This window comes from Hyla sarda, chromosome 1 (genome assembly GCF_029499605.1).
Source record: "Hyla sarda isolate aHylSar1 chromosome 1, aHylSar1.hap1, whole genome shotgun sequence".
In the NCBI taxonomy this organism is placed as follows: domain Eukaryota; kingdom Metazoa; phylum Chordata; class Amphibia; order Anura; family Hylidae; genus Hyla; species Hyla sarda.
In genome coordinates, this window is record NC_079189.1 from 162,632,324 (window position 1) to 162,655,174 (window position 22,851).

Genomic DNA, 22,851 nt, shown 5'->3' on the forward strand with positions numbered 1-22,851 from the left:
CATTTCTGGGGTACTGGGAGAGGGGGTTGTTCCAGTGCGGTGAGCCGCAGGACGCTGAACATGTGCAGTGCTGGTTACGTTTTATAGATGACGTGCTGTTCCTCTGGCAGGGGTCCCTGCCACAGTTGCAGTAGTTTATGATGGGACTGAATCAAAATAGTCTCAATATCTAACTGACCTACAAATATGGCCCTGACAGGATGGAGTTTTTGGACATTTTGCTGTATAAAGACAGTGATGGACAGTTGTCCACTGATGTTTTTAGAAAGAGTATAGCAACAAATGCACTTCTCCATGCTACATCTGCACACCCTAAATCAACAATGAATGCAGTGCCAATTGGGTAATTTCTCAAGATGAAGCAGATCTGCTTTGAGACTCAGAGCAATGGTCTTATGGAAAGTGAGCATTCACGCCCCACTGGCGTTTGATAGATCTTTGAAACTATAGGCTGTGCAAATGAAAAATAAAATTTTTCATTTTCACGGACCACTGTTTCAAAAATCTGTCAGACACCTGTGTGGTGTAAATGCCCACTGAACCCCTTATTACGTTCCGTGAGGGGTGTAGTTTCCAAAGTGGGGTCACATGAGGGGGGGTTCATTGTTATGGCACCATAAGGGGCTTTGTAAACACACATGGCCTTCAATTCCGGAAAAAATTTCTCTCCAAAAGCCCAATGGAGCTCCTTCTCTTCTGAGCACTGTAGTTTGCCAGCAGAGCACTTTACATCCACATATGGGGTATTTATATATTCAGAAGAAATGGTGATATACATTTTGGGGGGCTTTTTCCCTATTTTCCCTAGTGAAAATGAAAAATTTAGGGTAACACCAGCATTTTAATGAAAACATTTTTTTTTCCTATCCAACTTTAACGAAAATTGTCAAACAACTGTGGGGTGTTAAGACTCACCATACCCCTTTTTACGTTCCATGAGGGGTGTAGTTTCCAAAATGGGGTCACATGTGGGTATTTATTTTTTTTGCGTTTATGTCAAAACCACTGTAAAATCAGCCACCCTCTGTGCAAATCACCGATTTAGGCCTCAAATTTACATAGTGTGCTCTCACTCGTGAGTCTTTTTTTCCTTTTACCTCTTGTGAAAATGTAAAGTATGGGGCAACGCCAGCATGTTAATGTAATTTTTTTTTATTTTTTTTTACAATAACATGCAAGTGTAGACCCCAACTTTACCTTTTCACAAGGGGTTAAAGGAGAAAAAGCCCCCCAAAATGTGTTACACATTCTCCTGAGTACGGAAATACCCCATATATGGCACTAAATTATTGCCTTGAAATACGACAGTGCTCCGAACTGAGAGAGCGCCATGCACATTTGAGGCCTACATTAGGTATTTGTATAGGCACGACCCGAATGCAAGAATTACACTTGCCTATGATACCAAAATTACCCTACGGCAATGTTTCCCAAACAGGGTGCCTCCAGCTGTTGCAAAACTCAGTCAATGGCTGTCCAGCAATACTGGGAGTTGTTGTTTTGCAACAACTGGAGGCTCTGTTTTGGTAACAGTGTCGTACAAGACGTTTTTCATTTTTATTGGGGGGGGGGGTAACTGTGTAGGGGTATATGTATATGTAGTGTTTTACTTTTGATTTTGTGTAGGTGTAATGTAGTGTTTTTAGGATACATTCACACAGGCGGAGGTTTACAGCAAGTTTCCTGCTGGGAATTGGAGCTGCAGCGGAAAATTTTCTGCATCTCAAACTTTCAGCGCGAAACTCACTGTAAACCCTCCTGTGTGAATGTACCCTGAACAGGGGTGGAGCGGGTGCCGTTAGGGACACCCCCACAGCAGGCTTCCTGATTCCAGTAACGGCTGACGAATCAGGACGATCGTGAGGTGGCACCAGTGCCACCTCACTCTTGCTGTTAAAGGATTATAGGTGCATTCTAGGACGGCACCTATCATCCTTTATTTCTGGGTCACCAGGTCACCGAGACCCGATTGACCCCGAATTGCCGCAAATCGCTGATCTGAATTGCTCAGGACCCCCCCAGGCATTGTCACGGGATGAGCGGTGGGCAGCAGGGACCGGAAATACTCAGGGCATACAGGTACGCCCTGAGTCCATAAGGATCAGGATGCAGAGCGTATGCATACGCCCTGCGTCCCCAAGAGGTTAAGACTTTAACAGGAACAAAATGGTACACCACTTAGTTGCACGTATGTGGTATGCACTTATGAGAGAAGGACAATGCACTCCAGTAAGCTTAAAACAGTATTTGTCTACAACACCAGCAGGTGTGTACTTTTGGCTGGCCTTTCAAGTATCTAGGCCCTTAAGACTTTAACAGAGACAAAATGGTACACCACTTAGATGAGTGTATGTGGTATGCACTTATTAGGGAAGGACAATGCACTCAAGTAAGCTTAAAACAGTATTTTTCTACAACACCAGCAGGTGTTTACATTTGGCTGTCCTTTCACAGTATCTAGGCCCTTAAGACTTTAACCGGAACAAAATGGTACTCCGCTTAGATGTAGGCACAGGTTACACTTAAAAGAGGACAATATGCTTTTAGTGCTCTGCTCACCCTAAGTGGCTGGGCTTTTCAGTTGTTTTAAACACCAGAGCTGCAGCACACAATGTGTACTACACCCAAAATTGCACTTTTTCTCTCAATCTCACTTCCTTCCCTATCAGTGCTTCTAGGCTGGATTTGGGCTTGAGGTGAATCGCTGCTGTAGAAAAGCATTTCTGTCCAACACACTGCTCTCTGTCCCTCTCTCCCTCTGCAATAGAACACTGATGTGAATGGGAGGTGAATCACTGCTGTAAAAATGCTTTTCTGTGCAGCACACACTGCTGTCTGTCCCTCTCTCTCTGTAATAGAACATTGATGTGACTGGCCGCAAGATGGCTGCCGATTATATAGGGCTGTTACATCACAGGGGTGACTAGCTGCTGATAGGCTGCATGCTGCATGTGATTCATCCCGCCAACCCTTGTTCCCGCCTTCACAGGATTCCATGCCCCATGTCTTCACATGTGGACCCTCCATTTTAGATGCCCTGGCCCCTGGAGCCTGGACCACACTAAATGGAGTTTAACGAAGCGATTTTCTCAATCGAATCGCAGAGATATTCACATTCGTTATGAATTGAACTTTTCCTGAAATTCATAATGAATACGGTTTTGTCTGATTCGATTCACTCATCCCTACCTATAAAACTTGAATTAATTGATAAGGGTTAAAGTTATTATTATTTCACGTAGCACTTTAACTTTCACATTGTCACTTTAATCACTAACCCTATTTGGGATTTTTGTATAGAAAAATGAAACATACATATATTTTAGTGTAAAATGTATGTAAGTAACGTACATATTACTCAGAGTAAGGAGGGACATAGTTCATTCAAACATGAGATTGATATATGATAAGGATATATGTCCTGAAGGACCTTTTTGTATATATATATATATATATATATATATATATATATATATATTGTTGTAAAAAAGTTTTTGTTAATGAACTTATATTTTTATACTCCTGCATATTTTGTATTAACCTGATTTGTCACTTGTATGTCCTTTGTCTTTGTTCAATGCACTATTATATTTTATGCTGTTAACCCCTTAAGGAAGCAGCCCTTTTTCACCTTAAATGGGTACTCCGGTGAAAACCTTTTTTTCTTTTAAATCAACTGGTGGCAGAAAGTTAAACATATTTGTAAATTACTTCTATTAAAAAATCTTAATACTTCCTGTACTTATTAGCTGCTGAATACTACAGACAAAATTATTTTCTTTTTGGAATGCTCTCTGATAACATCACGAGTTCTCTTTGCTGACGTCATTATAATAATAATAATAACACTTTATCTATTGTTGTCCTTAGTGGGATTTGAACCCAAGTCCCCAGCACTGCAAGGTAGCCACCATGAACCACCATGCTGCCATTAGCATACATCTGTTATTCATCTGCTATTCATCTGCTATGCAATGACAGCACTGTAGCATTCAGCAGCTAATAAGTACTGGAAGGATTAAGATTTTTTAATAGAAGTAATTTACAAATATGTTTAACTTTCTGCCACCAGTTGATTTAAAATAAAAAAGGTTTTCACCGGAGTACCCCTTTAAGGACTGAGCCCTTTTTCGCAATTCTGACCACCATCACTTTACGAATTGATAATGCGAAAACACTTTTACCGAATATTCTGATTCTGAGATTGTTTTTTTCGTGACATATTCTATTTTATTTTGATGGTAAATTTTCACGTTACTTGCATCCTTTTTTGGTGAAAATCCCAAAATTTCATGAAAATATTGAAAATGTTGCATTTTTCTAACTTTGAAGCTCTCTATTTGTAAGGAAAATGGATAGTCACAATAAATTTTATTTTTCTTCACAAATACAATATGTCTACTTTATGTTGGCATCATAAAATGGACATATTTTTGCTTTTTGAAAAAATTAGAGTGCTTCAAAGTAGAGCAGCAATTTTCAAAAATGTCATGAAAATTGCTAAATCTGAAGGGACAGATGTTACAGAAATACAACTCCCAGCATGCCTGGGCAGTCCAGGCATGCTGAGAGTTGTAGTTTGACAACATCTGGAGGGCTACCGTTTGGGCACCACTGTAACAGTGGTCTCAGAACTGTGACCCTCCAGATGTTGCAAAACTACAACTCCCAACATGCCCAGACAGCCTTTAGCTGTCTGGGCATGCTGGGAGTTGCAGTTTGGCCTTCCTAGTGGTTGCCACAGTAAAGATCGTTTTACTTTCACTTTCAATTCCCCCCCACCGTCAATTCCCTACCTGAGCAAGTATTCAGCAGGCTCCAGTGAAGATCCCGGGTCCCCAGGCATCTTCTCCTGCAGGTACAGCCTCCATCTTCTTCCCAGATCCCCTCGACATCCAGGGGTGGGCAGAACGGGGGTTGCCATGGCAACCCCCTGTCCTGCGCTGCCATTGGTAAGAACTCCGTTCTGACTAATGGCAGGGGATAGGAGGAGATCGCAGCTCTGCGACCTCACTCCTATCCCTTAGGTTGATCGGGGCTGTTGCTGACAACTCCGATCAGCCCTATTTTCCGGGTGATCGGGTCACCAGAGACCCGATCAGCTTGGAATTGGAGAAAATCGCATGTCTGAATTGACAAATAATAGTCAAATAATAGTGCTATTCAGCATGACATGCCGATAACAGGCATTGCTTTTGAAATCACTGCTGCAGAACGTTGATGTAGCAGCAGGGAGACCATATGGTGTCAAAATTGAAGAGAATAAATAGATTTTTTATGTAATTTTTATTTTATTTAATTTTAATAAATTTTAATTTTTTGAGTACCCATTCTGGTGAGCATCGAGCTGGCGGTCCTCCGCCAAGCGTAATTCAACCTGTTACAGCCCCTGCCTCTCAGTGCCCCCCTGACTATGAAAGTGGGAATGTTTCATTTAATCAGTTATGGTTCATTGTTATCGCTCAAAGCTGTTTCATTGGATTCTTGTGATAATTCCACAGGTAATATGACATAGACGATCATAGGGAAACAGACTTCAAAAGATTACATCGATTTCCTTAAATTTTAATTTAAGATTTATATTAGATTCCCAAGTTTAATATCCCAGTGATTAATTTGAACTAATACTGTATGACCACAAAACCCAATCTAACAAGGAGTCACATGGCGGCACAATGACAGAGCCTAGAGTTGTCAGCAGCAAAAGGAGACCATAATCTGTCAGAATGGCACAGCCTGGAAGTGGCGGCAACTCAAGGAGACCATATAGTGGCAGAACCACCCAATCTAGAGGTGACAACAGCCTGACAAGACCATAAATAGGGCCTCAAAATAGAAAAGATTAAAGATATTTTTGAAAATTTTAATTGAAGATTTGCGGTAGCTAGTGCAACTGTAAAACATTTTTAGGTAATGTCCCAGGCCCAGCAGCATCAGTAAACCATACAGTGGCTGAATGGCACAGCCTGGAGCTGGTGGCAGCATGAGTAGACAATAGGGCTTCACAATCCCTAAGATTAAAAGATTAATTTTAAAATTTTGTGTCTGAATGGCACAGCCTGGAGGTGGCTGAAGCATGAGGAGACCATATAGTGGCTGAATGGCACAGCCTGGAGGTGACTGAAGCATGGAGACAATATAGTGGCTGAATGAGACAGCCTGGAGGTGGCAGCAGCAGCATCTGGAGTCCTGAAAGTGACCCAGTGAAAGAGTGGTGCGGCGGGGGGGGGGGGGGGTTTAGGCAATACCAGTACCCGGTGACGAAGGTGGGTGAAAGAAGGAGAACTTGGCATCAGATTAGTGGAATCAGGCGGGTGGAAGGATCAGAATAGTAGCTGTGGCAGTTAGGCAGAAGAAAGCGATCTTTTTTGTCAAAGTATTGGTGTGCACAAGTATTGAGGATATGCATTATATAAAACTTAACTTTTCTTAGGATAAAATATATGGACCCAAAATATATTTTCTTAACTCTAACAAAAGGAAAGGTGTGCAAAAAACACCATGTGCCACCAATACCACCAAGCGATGCAAAGACCTCTAAAAGGTGGAATGGAACAACGTATGGTCCATTATAACAGGTGTGGGTAAAAACGTTCCCTGTAAGGCCCTACTCTCGCATTATTAATTCCCTTACTGGCAAGTGTTACTCGTTCTAAAAAGGGGGGCCCCACACAGAAACCTCTCCCTATTTCTACCTAAAAACACTGCCATTTCACAGGGTTTTTAGTTGGAAATAGGGAGAAGTTCCTGTGTGGGGCTGCCCTTTTTAGGACGAGTAACACTTGCCAAGAAGGGAATTAATAGTGTCAGAGTACAGGGGAAGTTTTTGCCTTTATTCATTGTTCCCATCCACCTTTTAGAGGTCTTTGCATCGCATAAATACTTGGTGGTATTGGTGGGACATGGTGTTTTTTGCACACCTTTCCTTTTGTTAGATTAAAAAAACAAATTGGGTCCATATATTTTATCCTAAGAAAAGTTAAGTTTTACGTAATGCATATCCTCATTACTTAATTGTGGTCTAATGCAGAGGAATTTCTGAAACTTGGGACCAGCACCTTAATAATGTTTTGCAGTATCCATGGCAGCACAATGAGAGAGCCTGGAGGTGGTGGCATCAGCATGAGGAGACTATAGAGCATCACAATGAGAGAGTCTGGAGGTGGTAGCATCAGCATGAGGAGACCATTGAGCAGCGCACTTAGGCTAGGATTCAACTTGTTTGTTTTTTTCTTGCAGTTTTTAGAAAACTGTCACTGCAGTTTTTGAGCCCAAGTCAGAAGTGGATCCAAAAGGGATGAGAAGTGTAAGTCCTTCCTTTATTTGTCCTATTCCTTTTGAATAAATGTCTGGCTTTGGCTCAAAAACTGCAGTGTCAGTTTTCCAAAAACTGCCAGAAAAAAAAAAGTGGAATCCTAGCCTTAGAGACTCTGGAGGTGGCAGCATCAGCATGAGGAGACCATAGAGCAGCACCATTAGAGAGCCTGGAGGTGGCAGCAACAGCATGAGGAGACCATAAGGCATCACAATGACAGTGCCTGGAGGTTGTAGCATCAGCATGAGGAGACCATATGGTGGCACGATTACAGACCGTGGAGGTGGTAGCATTAGCATGAAGAGACCCTAGAGCAGAATGGGAGAGCCTGGAGGTGGTAGCATCAGCATGAGGAGAGCATATGGTGGCACAATGGCAGAGCCTGGAGGTGGTAGTATTAACATGAGGAGACAGTAGAGCAGCACAATGACAGAGCCTTGAGGTGGCAGCAGCATAAGGACCATGCCAACTGAGGGTTGAGTCTGAGGAACCAACCGACTGTTGACTGGGGGTGTCCGATGTCACTTGGGATGAAGTGGATAACCGAGTGAACCGATCAATCACGGCTGCTGGGTTGCTGTTCGAGACACTACTTCTAGCTGACACCGGTAGCTCAGACCTCTCGCTGCCACTCCGCCTGCCACACGCCTATACCCTACTGCGACCTCTGCCTGTGCCTGATGAATTTAGGCCTCTGTGGATGTCCTGGCACTGCCTGACATACGAGGGGAGTACAATACGCCTCACTAAGCTTAAAACAGTATTTGTCTAGAACAGCAGCAGGTGTGTACTATTGGCTGTCCTTTCACAATATCTAGGCCCTTGGCAGATTAGCAGGTACAAAATAGTACACTACTTAGATGTAGGTATGTGGTATGCACTTATGAGGGCAGAAACATGCGCTACACTACGCTTAAAAATAAATAAATATTGGAGTAAAACACCAGCCAGTGATTACTTTTCATAATATGTTGTCCCTTGACAGATTAACAGGTGCAAAATTGTACACCTAATGTAGGTATGTGGTATGCACCTATGAGGGCAGAAAAATTTGCTGCAGTGCGCTTAAAAAAAAAGTATTGGAGTAAAACACCAGCCGGTGATTACTTTTGCCTAGATTTTCACACTATGTAGACCCTTGACAGATTAACAGGTACCAAATTGTACACTGCTTAGATGTACCTATCTGGTATGCACTTATGAGGGCAAAAAAATTAGCTATAGTATGCTCTAAAAAAAAATGTTTTTTTGCACCACACCAGCAGTACACAATTGCTGTGTACTGAACCCAAAATTGCACACTCTCAAAGACTATTAGGAAAGGACTGCTGGTCATTATATTGTCTACAGACTAGTATAACCAGCAGACCATTTGTTGTGGAAAAAAAGACACGGAATTGTTCTGAAAAATTATTCCTCCATCCTCTTTAAGTTGATCAAGATTAGCCAGCTTGTTGAAATGTATGAGGCAACACACAGCTCTCTGTAATGCAATGCTGTAGAAAGTGATTGGGAGGTTAATGGCTGCATTAAAAAAATATTTTCTGTGCAAAAATGCACTACTCTCTGTCCACCAGAACACCGATGTGACTAGGAGGTGAAACCCTGCTGGAAAAAGCTTTTCTGTGTGACACACACACATAGGACGTCCGTCCTATCTCTCTGCAGTGAAAGATGATGTGACGATCCGGAATATGGCAGCCGATTATATAGGGCTGTGACATCACAGAAGTGACTTGCTGCTGATAGTCTGCAACCTGCATGTGATTCAGGGTCATCCCACGTACCCGCCTTCCCGCCTTGCCTTCCCAGCGTTCCTTGCCCCATGTCCTCACATGTGGATCCGCCATTTTAGATGCCCTGGAGCCTGGACCGCACTAAATGGAGTTTAATGAAGTGATAGAATGGAGTTTAATGAAACAATAGAATTGCGGCAATATTCGCATTTGTTGTGAATCAAATTTTTCATGAAATTCGGAACGAATTTGGATTCGCCAGCTTCGATTCGCTCATTTCTAGTACTAAGTATTAACTTTTAGTACCATAAATTTACAGTACATGTCCCCAATTGGTTTTAGATTGCAAATGAGAACATAAAAACATGGGAAATTGATAACATTTTGTTAGACGAAGAGATAAAGCATTGTCTGGGTGCTGATAAGATTAAACAAATGGATCAAAAACTGGAGTGAACCATGACTTTGTCCTATGACACTTGGTGTAATCTGCTGATATTTCACAAAGTAAATGGGCACTGTCAGATTCAAAAACATTTTATATGTTGTACATCTTGGCTAAACATTAACCTTTCTAATATAGTTTATAGGAATTTAAAAATTTTTTTGAAATCATGGATTATAAAAATAACGGTTTTGTCTAAGCTGAACAAGAAGACTACACAGAGGTTATGTTTGTGAGTATATTCTTTTTATTATTTTCATTGTGGCCCCAGAGTAGTACCCAAACCACCTGCAATACCTCTTTAACCCCTTAAGGACCCAGCCAATTTTCACAGTAGGACACGGCCATTTTTTGCACATCTGACCACTGTCACTTTAAGCATTAATAACTCTGGGATGCTTTTACCTTTCATTCTGGTGCCGAGATTGTTTTTTCGTGACATATTCTTCTTTATGCTAGTGGTAAAATTTTGCCGATACTTGCATCATTTCTTGTTGAAAAATTCCAAAATTTGATGAAAAATTTAAAAATTTTGCATTTTTTTTACTTTGAAGCTCTCTGCTTATAAGAAAAACGAATATTCCAAATAAATTATATATTGATCCACATATACAATATGTCTACTTTATGTTTCCATCATAAAGTTGACATGTTTTTACTTTTGGAAGACATCCAAAAGTATAGCAGCAATTGCCCAATTTTTCACAAAATTTTCTAAATCGAAATTTTTCAGGGACCAGTTCTGTTTTGAAGTGGATTTGAAGGGCCTTCTTATTAGAAATACCCCAAAAATGACCCCATTATAAAAACTACATTCCTCAAAGTATTCAAAATGACATTCAAAGGGTTTTTTAACCCTTTAGGTGTTTCACAGGAATAGTAGCAAATTGAAGGAGAAAATTCAAAATCTTCATTTTTTACACTGGCATGTTCTTGTAGACCCAGTTATTGAATTTTTACAAGGGGTAATAGGAGAAAAATCTTCCTAAAATTTGTAACCCAATTTCTCTCGAGTAAGAAAATACCTCATATTTGTATGTCAAGTGTTCGGCGGGCGCAGTAGAGGGCTCAAAAGGGAATCAGCGACAGTGGTATTTTGGAGAGTGAGTTTTTCTGAAATGGTTTTTGGGGGCATGTCACATTTCGGAAGCCCCTATGGTGCCAGAACAGCAAAAAAAAAACACATGGCATACTATTTTGGAAACTACACCCCTCAAGGCATGTAACAAGGGGTCTAGTGAGCCTTAACACCCCACAGGTGTTTGACGACTTTTCGTTAAAGTTGGATGTGAAAATTATTTTTTTTTCACTAAAATGCTAGTTTTCCCTCAAATATTTTTTTTACAAGGGATAAAAGGACAAAATCACCCCTAAAATTTGTAACCCCGTCTCTTCTGAGTATGGAAATACCCCATGTTAGGATGTAAAATGCTTTGCGGGCAAACTACAATGCTCAGAAAAAAGGAGTCACATTTGGCTTTTGAAAAGCAAAATTTGCTGAAATGGTTTTTGGGGGGCATGTCCCATTTATGAAGCCACTATGGTTCCAGGACAGCAAAAAAAAAAAAAACACATGGCATACTATTTTGAAAACTGCACCCCTCAAGGCACGTAACAAAGGGTCCAGTGAGCCTTAACACCCCACAGGTGTTTGAGGACTTTTCGTGAAAGTTGGATGTGTAAATTATTTTTTTTTTCACTAAAATGCTAGTTTTCCCTCAAATTTTAAATTTTTACAAGGGTTAATAGGACAAAGTGCCCCCCAAAATTATGGAAATACCCCATGTGTGGATGTTAAGTGCTCTGCTGGCGCACTACAATGCTCAGAAGAGAAAGAGCGCCATTGAGCTTTTGGGAAAAAAATAGTTTGGAATGGAAGTCAGGGGCCATATGTGTTTACAAAGTGGGATCACATGTGGGATCACATGTGGGTATAAATTTTTTTGTGTTTATGTCAGAACCGCTGTAAAATCGTCCACCCCTGTGCAAATCACCAATTTAGGCCTCAAATGTACATGGTGCGCTCTCACTCCTGAGCCTTGTTGTGTGCCCACAGAGCATTTTACGCCCACATATGGGGTATTTCCGTACTCAGGAGAAATTGCGTTACAAATTTTGGGGGTCTTTTTTTCCTTTTGACGCTTGTGAAAATAAAAAGTATGGGGCAACACCAGCATGTTAGTGTAAATTTTTTTCTTTTTTTACACTAACAAGCTGGTGTAGACCCCAACTTTTCCTTTTCATAAGGGCAAAAAGGAGAAAAAGACCCCCAAAATTTGTAGTGTAATTTCTCCCGAGTATGGAAATACCCCATATGTGGCCCTAAACTGTTTCCTTGAAATACTACAGGGCTCCGAAGTGAGAGAGCGCCATGCGCATTTGAGGACTAAATTATGGATTGCATCAGGGTGGACATAGGGGTATTCTACGCCAGTGATTTCCAAACAGGGTGCCTCCAGCTGTTGCTAAATTCCCAGCATGCCTGGACAGTCAGTGGCTGTCCAGAAATGCTGGGAGTTGTTGCTTTGCAACAGCTGGAGGCTCCGTTTTGGAAACACTGCCGTACAATACGTTTTTCATTTTTATTGGGGGGGGGGGGGGGGCAGTATAAGGGGTTGTATATGTAGTGTTTTACTCTTTATTATGTGTTAGTGTAGTGTAGTGTAGTGTTTTTAGGGTACATTCGCACTAGCGTGTTACGGCGAGTTTCCCGCTAGGAGTTTGCGCTGCGGTGAAAAATTTGCCGCAGCCCAAACTTGAAGCAGGAAACTTACTGTAAGCCTGCCCGTGTGGGGGGGGGGGGGGGCAAACCTCCAGCTGTTTCAAAACTACAACTCCCAGCATGTATTGACAGACCGTGCATGCTGGGAGTTGTACTTTTGCAACAGCTGGAGACACACTGGTTGGAAAACCTTCAGTTAGGTTCTGTTATCTAACTCAGTATTTTCCAACCAGTGTGCCTCCAGCTGTTGCAAAACTACAACTCCCAGCATGTACTGATCGCCGAAGGGCATGCTGGGAGATGTAGTTCTGCAATAGCTGGAGGTACGCAACTACAACTCCCAGCATACCGAGGCAGCTGTTTGCTGTTTGGACATGCTGGGATTTGCAGTTTTGCAACATCTGGAGGGCTACAGTTTTAGAGAACACTGCAAAGTGATCTCCAAACTGTGGTCCTCCAGCTGTTGCAAAACTACAAATTCCAGCATGCTCTCACAGCAAACAGTTGTTTGGGCATGCTAGGAGTTGTAGTTTTGCAAGATCTGGAGGGCTACAGTTTAGGGACCACTATATAGTGGTCTCAAACTGTAGCCCTCCAGCTGTTGCAAAACTACATATTCCAGCATGCCCAAACAGCTGTCTGGGCATGCTGGGAGTTGTAGTTTTGTAACATCTGGAGGGCTACAGTTAGAGACCACTGTATAATGGTCTCAAACTGTACCCTCCAGATGTTGCTAGGCAACTCACCGGCTTTCGTCGGATCTAGCCGCACGTCATCGCCGCCCCCCGATCTCCATCGCCCGCAGCCTCCGTCGCCCGCCCGGATCGGTAAGTGGATCTTCGGCGCCAGTCCCCGTCATTTCCCCGTCCTGCCCCGCCCCCGATCTGCTATTGGTGGTCGCGTCTAGACCACCAATAACAGGGATAGGAGGGGTGGCACCCGCGCCACCTCACTCCTATAGCTTCAAGGGGATCCTGGGTGTCTTAGACAACCACAATCCCCCTTATATTCCGGGTCACCGGGTCACTATAGACCCGGAATGACCCGGAATTGCGCAAATCGCAAGTGTGAATTCACTTGCGATTTGCCGCGTTCGCCGACATGGGGGGGGTCTGATGATTTAAAAAACTAGACCCCTCGAGGTATTCGCTAGGGGGTACAGTGAGTATTATAACAACATAGTTTTACAAAGGAATTATTACAAAGTCAGTGTTAAAAATTAGAAATTAGCTTTTTTTCACAAATGCATCATTTGTGGGGCATATTTTTTTTACATCACTTTTGATATTGAAAGAAATTTACCCTATATTTTATTGAGCTGCTTGGCCCATGTTTGGAAATACCCCCTCTTAGGCCATAATTGGTTCATTGGCCGCGTGGTAGGACCCAGAAGGAGAGGAGCGCCATTTGGCTTTCAGAGCATCATTTTAGGCCAAATGGATTTTAGGCCACACTTCCTGCCTGCAAAGGGTTTTAGCTGCCAGAACCATACATAACCCCCACAAGTGACCCTATTTTGGAAACTAAACCCCATAAAGTATTCACCTAGATCAAAAGTGAGTACTTTGAGTCCTTTTTGTGTGGCTGGAATGGTCACAAAGTCAGTGGAAAAATTGAAATGTTCTTTTTTTTTTCTTCATAAATGCATCATTTGTGGGACATATTTTTTGTACACTGCATCTGAAAAGTAGAAAAAGTGCCCCAAATTTTATTATGCTGTTCGTCCCGTGTTCGCTTAGGCCCTTTTTGGTTGCATGGCCACATGTTGGGACCCAAAAGGGGAGGAGCACCATTTGGCTTTCAGGATGTCATTATACAAATTATAGGCCGCACTTCATCTTGCAAAGCATTCTAGCTGTCAAAACAATACTGCACCCCCAGATGTGACCCCATTTTTGAAACTTCACCCCCTAAAGTATTCACCTAGGGCAAAAGTGAGTATGTTGAGCCCTAATTTTGTGGCTAGAATTATTTCAAAGTCAGTGGAAAAGAATAGCAATTAGCTTTTTTCTCCACAAATTCTTTATTTGTGGGACATCATTTTGGTAAGTCGCTTATGAAATGGAGGAAATGCACCCATATTTTATCACCCTGTTCATGCCAGGCTTGGCAGTACCCCTACTTAGGCCATATCTGGTTGCCTGATCGCCTGGTAAGACCAAGAAGGAGAGGAGCCCCCTTTGCTTTCAGGGCATCATTATATGAATAGTCCACATTCATACTGCATTTCTGCAGTATAGGTGTCCGTTGTCATGTCACAAAAGCAATGCCAATGTATATTGTAGCAGTCTCATTCAGAAACGAATGGAGTTGCTACATTATATGTCAGCATCACTTTTTTTGACATGATGCTGACGGCTACCTCTAACATACTGCGGAAACGCAGTATGAACGGGACACAGTGTAGAGTCATATAGAGTGCATCCCCAGTATTCACAAGGGCGAGATCACTGCTGTGGCTGGGTAACTCAGTGATTGCCGGTGAGAACACACAAAGTGGACACACAAAGCTACCCAGCTGTAATATGCTGCAGATGTGTGCCGTGTGATCCTACACATTATGCATTTTAATTTTTCATTATATTTATTTAATAAATGTATTTTTAACACTTAAAAAAAATTGTATAATTTTTTACCCTTTTTTTTACACTTTTTATTTGACACTTTTATTTATTTTATATTATTTTTCACTTTTTTTTTAATACTCTGGCAGGCCTTAACCGGGGCAGACCTGGGGGTCCTTGTAAAGACCCCCGGCTGCCCAGGTAACTGGCAGCACCCCACGATTGTTGCGGGGTGCTACAGGAGAGAGACAGAGGAAGCCCCCTCCCTCTGACAAAACTCCTTACAGCTTGCGGTCGCTTCCGACCGTGGCTGTAAGGGTTAAACTGATGGGATTGAAGTTTTCTTCAGTCCTGGCAGGGCGGCAGGTCCCCGCCCACCGGGGATCACACACAGCACCCCGCGATCGCGCTGTGTGGTGTTGAAAGAGGACAGAGGCAGCTCCCTCCCTCTGTCATAACACTTACAGCCAGCGGTCACTTCCGACCGGGGCTGTAAGGGTTAAACTGCCGGAACCGAAGTTTACTTCAATCCTGGCAGTGCGGCAGGGTCCCGGCTGTGTGTTACAGCCGAGTCCCTGCTGCGATCTCGAGGGTGCACTGGGCAGCACCCACGAGAACCATGGACTTATATACTCTTTCTGCCTGGACGTGTATACACATCCATGGTCATTAAGGGGTTAAATACTTATGATTCTTAATATACAATTACATCAAAGTTTGAGAAGAGTTAGAAAGTAAGAAAAATCTAGGAGAAAAGAGAAAGCTGCATAGATCTGCTATGTGGTTCCTCAGCTAGCTTAGTAAGTTATAGGTTTATTATTGAAACCAAGAAAAAATTGATAAGGAGCTCTACATAAAACAGAATCCTAAACTGAGGATACTGTGATCCACATTGCCCTATGTGCCCAGAAACAATTTGGATTAATAAAACAGTCCTGCTAGGTTAAGGATATTGAAATGAAAATGGAAGAAAATAAAGAAAAGACAAGGGTCCTTGCATCAGACATCAGTTAAAAATAAAAATAAAGTAATAAAAAAGGTGTGTGTCACGCCGAGCGCTCCGGGTCCCCGATCCTCCCCGGAGCGCTCGCAGCGTTTACCTGCTCGCAGCGCCCCGGTCAGACCCGCTGAACGGGAGCGCCACGATAGTGTCCCTAGCAGGGATGCGATCCGCGATGCGGGACGCGCCCGCTCGCGGTTCGCATCCCGGCCTCCTTACCAGATCCGACCTCCGTCTGTTCAGTCCCGGCGCGCGTGGCCCGGATCCCTAGGGCGCGCGCGCGCCGGCTCTCTGCGATTTAAAGGGCCAGTGCGCCGCTGATTGGCGCCTGGCCCAAATTACTGAATTCACTTGTGCACTGGTCTATATCACCTCACTTCCCCTTCCCTGTATTGTCGGATCTTGTTGCCATTGTGCCAGTGAAAGCGTTCTTTGTATGTCCCAAGCCAGTGTTCCAGACCTCCTGCCGTTGCCCCTGACTACGATCCTTGCTGCCTGCCCTGACCTTCTGCTACGTCCGACCTTGCTCTTGCCTAATCCCTTGTACCGCGCCTCAGTCGGGGTTGAGTCGCTATCGGGTGGAACGACCTGGGGGTTACCTGCCGCAGCAAGTCCATCTCGCTTTGCGGCGGGCTCTGGTGAATACCAGTAATCCCTTAGACTCCATTCCCCTGGTACGGCCCACGTCATCACCCCACTGAAACAGAGGATCCACCACCAGTATCCTCACAGTACCCGGATCCTGACAGTAGATCCGGCCATGGATCCCGCTGAGGTCCCGTTGCCAGTTGTCGCTGACCTTACCACGGTGGTCGCCCAGCAGTCGCAACAGATAGCGCAACAAGGCCATCAGCTGTCTCAACAGACTGTTATGCTACAACAGCTTTTACCACAGCTACAGCAACCATCTCCTCCGCCAGCTCCTGCACCTCCTCCGCAGCGAGTGGCCGCTTCCAGCCTCCGCTTGTCCCTGCCGGACAAATTTGATGGGGACTCTAAACAATGCCGTGGTTTTCTCTTGCAATGTTCCCTGCACTTGGAGGTGATGTCGGACCAATTTCCCACTGAACGGTCAAAGGTGGCTTTCGTGGTTAGTCTCCTGTCTGGGAAGGCCTTGTCATGGGCCACACCGCTCTGGGACTGCAATGATCCTGTCACTGCCACTGTTCAGTCCTTCTTCGCTGAGGTTCGTAGTGTCTTCGAGGAACCAGCCCGAGCCTCTTCTGCCGTAACTGCCTTGCTGAACCTGGTCCAAGGAAATTCTTCTGTAGGCGAATACGCCATCCAATTTCGTACCCTCGCCTCTGAATTATCCTGGAACAACGAGGCCCTCTGCGTGACCTTTAAAAGGCCTATCCAGTAACATCAAGGATGTGCTGGCCGCACGAGAAATTCCTGCCAACCTGCATGAACTTATCCATTTGGCCACCCGCATTGACATGCGTTTTTCCGAAAGACGCCAGGAGCTCCGTCAGGATATGGACTTAGTTCGCACTAGGCAATTTCTCTCCCCGGCTCCTCTCTTCTCTGGTCCACTGCAATCTGTTCCTGTGCCTTCTGCCGTGGAGGCTATGCAAGTAGACCGGTCTCGCCTGACACCACAAGAGAGGACACGCCGCCGGAATGAGAACCTATGCCTGTACTGTGCCAGTACCGAACACTTCCTGAAAGATTGTCCTATCCGTCCTCCACGTCAGGAAAGACGCACTCCGATTCCGCACAAAGGTGAGACACCTCTAGGTGTGAACTCTGCTTCTCCACGTCTTACTGTGCCTGTACGGATTTCTTCTTCTGCTAACTCCTCCTTCTCAGCTGTGACCTTCTTGGATTCTGGCTCTGCAGGAAATTTTATTTTGGCCTCTTTCGTTAACAGGTTCAACATCCCAGTGACCAGTCTCGCCAGACCTCTCTACATCGCTTCAGTTAATGGAGAAAAATTGGACTGTATTGTGCGTTACCGCACAGAACCCCTGTTAATGTGCATTGAACCTCATCACGAAAAAATTGAATTTCTGGTCCTCTCTAACTGCACTTCTGAAATTCTCCTCGGTCTGCCTTGGCTCCAACGCCTTTCCCCTACCCTTTACTGGACCACCGGGGAGATCAAGAGCTGGGGTCCTTCTTGCCACAAAAAAATGCCTCACGTCTGCTCCCAGTCCCGTCAGTCAAATTTCAGTGACTCTTCCCATACCAGGTCTCCCCAAGGCCTATCAGGACTATGCCGATGTTTTTGGCAAAAAACAAGCAGAGGCTTTGCCTCCTCACAGGCCTTATGACTGCCCTATTGATCTCCTTCCTGGTACTACTCCACCCCGGGGCAGGATCTACCCGCTTTCTGCTCCTGAGACTCAAGCCATGTCGGACTACATCCAGGAAAATTTAAAGAGGGGATTCATCCGCAAGTCTTCATCCCCTGCCGGAGCGGGGTTCTTCTTTGTCTCCAAAAAAGACGGTTCCTTATGCCCGTGCATCGATTACCGCGGTTTAAATAAGATCACTATAAAAAACCAATATCCCCTGCCTCTTATCTCGGAACTCTTTGACCGCCTACATGGCGCTAAAATCTTCACCAAATTGGACTTAAGAGGCGCAAATAATCTCATCCGCATCAGGAAAGGGGATGAGTGGAAGACTGCATTTAATACCAGAGACAAACATTTTGAATATCTGGTTATGCATTTGGGCTCTGCAACGCCCCTGCTGTCTTCCAGGACTTCATGAATGAAATATTTCGGGATCTGTTATATACCTGTGTTGTGGTTTACCTGGACGACATTTTGATTTTTTCTTCTAGTCTCGAAGAACACCGCCGCCATGTCCGTCTAGTGCTCCAGAGACTTTGTGACAATCAATTATTTGCCAAGATAGAGAAATGCCTCTTTGAATGCCAATCTCTCCCCTTTCTAGGTTATTTAGTCTCTGGCCAGGGACTTCAAATGGACCCAGACAAACTGTCAGCCGTGTTGGATTGGCCACACCCCTCCGGACTCCGAGCTATCCAACGCTTCTTGGGGTTTGCCAATTACTACCGACAGTTTATTCCGCATTTTTCCACCATTGTGGCTCCAATTGTGGCCCTAACCAAGAAGAACGCCAACCCTAAGTCCTGGCCTCCCCAAGCGGATGAGGCATTCAATCGTCTCAAAACTGCCGTTTCTTCTGCTCCTGTACTCTCCAGACCTGATCCATCATAACCCTTCTTGCTGGAGGTAGACGCCTCCTCGGTGGGAGCCGGAGCTGTACTCCTACAAAAAAAGTCTACTGGACATAACATTACTTGTGGTTTCTTTTCTAAGACCTTCTCTCCGGCGGAGAGAAATTACTCCATTGGTGATCGAGAACTGCTGGCCATTAAACTAGCCCTCGAAGAATGGAGGCACCTGCTGGAGGGTTCCAAATACCCAATTGTCATCTACACGGATCACAAGAATCTCTCGTATCTTCAGTCTGCCCGATGGCTGAACCCACGCCAGGCTAGGTGGTCGTTGTTTTTTGCACGTTTTAACTTTGAGATTCATTTTCGCCCTGCTGACAAAAACATCAAGGCTGACGCCCTTTCTTATTCCTCTGATTCTTCCAAAACGGAAGCCCCCCTGCAACACATTGTTCCTCCTGAGTGTCTGATCTCCTCTTCTACAGCTTCTATCAGATAAACACCTCCTGGAAAGACTTTTGTCCCCCCACGCCAGCGCCTCAAGATCCTCAGGTGGGGACATTTCTCGCACCTCGCCAGCCATGCTGGCATCAAGAAGTCCATCCAACTCATCTCTCGTTTGTATTGGTGGCCTATCCTGGAAGCAGATGTCGTTGATTTTGTTCGGGCCTGTACAGTCTGTGCCCGGGACAAGACTCCTCGCCAGAAGCCTGCCGGCCTCCTTCATCCTCTGCCTGTCCCTGAGCTACCATGGTCTCAGATTGCCATGGACTTTATAATGGACCTGCCTTTATCCCATGGCAACACAGTCATTTGGGTGGTTGTTGATCGTTTCTCCAAGATGGCACATTTTATTCCACTTCCAGGCCTTCCTTCTGTGCCACAGTTGGCCTTCACGGGCTTCACGGGCTTCCCACGCATATTGTCTCAGATAGAGGCGTTCAATTTGTATCGAAATTCTGGGGAGCTCTCTGTAATCAACTAAAAATCAAATTAAATTTCTCGTCTTTCTATCATCCCCAATCCAATGGGCAAGTAGAGAGAGTTAATCAGGTCCTTGATGACTATTTGCGACATTTTGTTTCCTCCCGCCAGGATGATTGGGCCGATCTTCTACCCTGGGCTGAATTCTTGTACAATTTCAAAGACTCTGAATCCTCCGCCAAATCCCTGTTCTTTGTGGTGTACGGCCGTCACCCTCTTCCCCCCCCTCCCCACTCCCACCCCTTCTGGTTTGCCTGCTGTTGACGAAGTTACCCGGGACATCTCCACCATCTGGAAGAAGACTCAAAAATCCCTCCTACATGCCTCTTCTCGGATGAAGAAGCATGCCGACAAAAAGAGAAGAACTCCTCCTGTCTTTGCTCCTGAAGACAAAGTGTGGCTCTCCGCCAAGTATTTCCGCTTCCGTGTCCCCAGTTATAAACTGGAACCACGTTATCTTGGACCCTTTAAAATCAAGTGCCAAATCAATACTGTCTCCTACAAACTCCTTCTTCCCCCTTCTCTCCGTATTCCTAACGCTTTTCATGTTTCTCTCCTTAAACCACTTATCCTTTCTCTCCCAAGGTTGTCGCTCCAGCTCCTGTCTCCGGTCCCTCCGATGTCTTCTCTGTTAAAGAAATTCTTGCGTCTAAGAAGGTCAGAGGTAAAAAAAAAATAAAAATTCTCGTAGATTGGGAGAATTGCGGCCCTGAGGAGAGGTCGTGGGAACCCGAGGATAACTTCCTCGACAAGGACCTCATTCACAAATTTTTGCGTTCCAAAAAGAGGGGGAGACCCAAGGGGGGGGTACTGTTACGCCGAGCGCTCCGGGTCCCCACTCCTTCTGGAGCGCTCGCAGCGTTTACCTGCAGCGCCAGGGTCAGACCCGCTGACCGGGAGCGCCGCGATAGTGTCCCTAGCAGGGATGCGATCCGCGATGTGGGACGCGCCCGCTCGCGGTTCGCATCCCAGCCTCCTTACCAGACCCGGCCTCAATCTGTTCATTCCCAGCGCGCGCGGCCCCGCTCCCTAGGGCGCGCGCGCGCCGGCTCTCTGCGATTTAAAGGGCCAGTGCGCCGCTGATTGGCGCCTGGCCCAAATTAGTGAAATCACCTGTGCACTGGTCTATATCACCTCACTTCCCCTTCCCTGTATTGCCGGATCTTGTTGCCATTGTGCCAGTGAAAGCGTTCCTTGTATGTCCCATGCCAGTGTTCCAGACCTCCTGCCATTGCCCTGACCTTCTGCTACGTCCGACCTTGCTCTTGGCTAATCCCTTGTACCGCGCCTATCTCAGCAGTCAGTCGGGGTTGAGTGGCTATCGGGTGGAACGACCTGGGGGTTACCTGCCGCAGCAAGTCCATCCCGCTTTGCGGCGGGCTCTGGTGAACACCAGTAACCCCTTAGACTCCGTTCCCCTGGTACGGCCCACGTCATCACCCCACTGACACAGAGGATCCACCACCAGTATCCTCACAGTACCCGGATCCTGACAGTGTGCTAAAAATGATAATGATAATATGCAGACTTATTAAAATTGCTTGCAGAAATTAATTCCCCATTTGGCATATAGTCTTACTGGGAGGGCTTAAAGGGGTACTCCACTGGAAAACATTTTTTCTAAGTCATATATGCCCAGAAGACAAAGAGGGACGTCACTCACCAGGATACGGTGCAATTTTCTTTATTTCAACGGTGCAGAGACATGGAGCACGGACGCTAGAAGGTAGGACTAGCTCATCAGTGGGAAGCTGGGTGACAGCTGTTGCACGTGCGTATCACGCTTCTTCAGACCCTACCTGTTCCGTAATGCATCACCCTTAAGAACACACCTCCCCGGGTGACGCACTCGGAACAGGTGCGTGCTAATGAAAACATTTAAAAACATTAAATAACAACTCGTAATGTATAGGACTTGCTGCAAGTATCAAAAATAGTTTCTGTCTAGATAATACAAATATAGAAAAATGTAAAAAAGTACAAAAGTTATTCTTTTTCTAAAAATTATACATAGAAAAAAGAAGAAGGAAAAAAGGAAACAAAAAGGCTATAAGTGAACCTAAGAAAACAGGAATATGAATTACAAAAAGACACTGTAGTCCACTCTTTCATTGAGACCCAGGTTGCCGGCAGCATTAAGTTTTATGATCCATTTGGCTTCTGTTTGTAACAGGAGCTTTCTTTTATCTGAATTTTCTTTGCTGCGGACAACCTCAAGTCCCTGAAAGAGTAAATCATTACAGATGCCTTTATGCTCACTGTTCATGTGTTCGATAAAACGCGGTGCACCTTTTTTAGTTTTAACTTAATAAACATGTTCCCTAAATCTTGTATTTAGCGTGCGTTTTGTGCTACCGATATAGAACCTTCCACATGAACAGGTCATCGCATACACAACCCACTGGGTTCTACAGGTAATCAAGGTGTTAACATGTATGATTTCTCCACCAATTTGGGTACTCTTACCAATTTTCATATTGGGACACCAGATACATGTACCACACTTGTGGTTCCCTGTGGGGCCAGATCTTGTGAGCCAGTCAATAGTTTTAGGGTTGGAACAGAAGTTACTACTAGTGACTACGTCCCTAAGGTTTTTACAGCGCTTGAACGTGATGAGAGGTCTATCATGTACAAGTTTTCCTAAGTCGGTGTCACTTTTTATCAAGGACCAGCTATTGTGTACCGCTCTTTTTATAATTTTTTCAAGGGGACTAAATTTGAAAGAAAAGGAAAACCTGGGTGCTGGATTGTCAGAGGATTTTTCTATAGTATCTTTTTTGGCTTTTCTACTTTTATTAGCTGCGAGTAGGTTATTTCTATCCTGTGCTAAGGCTCTCTTTAGAGCTGTATTGATAATAAATACAGGATAACCACGAGCCAATAATCTCTGCTTCAGTTCTTCGGCTTGAGAAATAAACTTTTCATCCG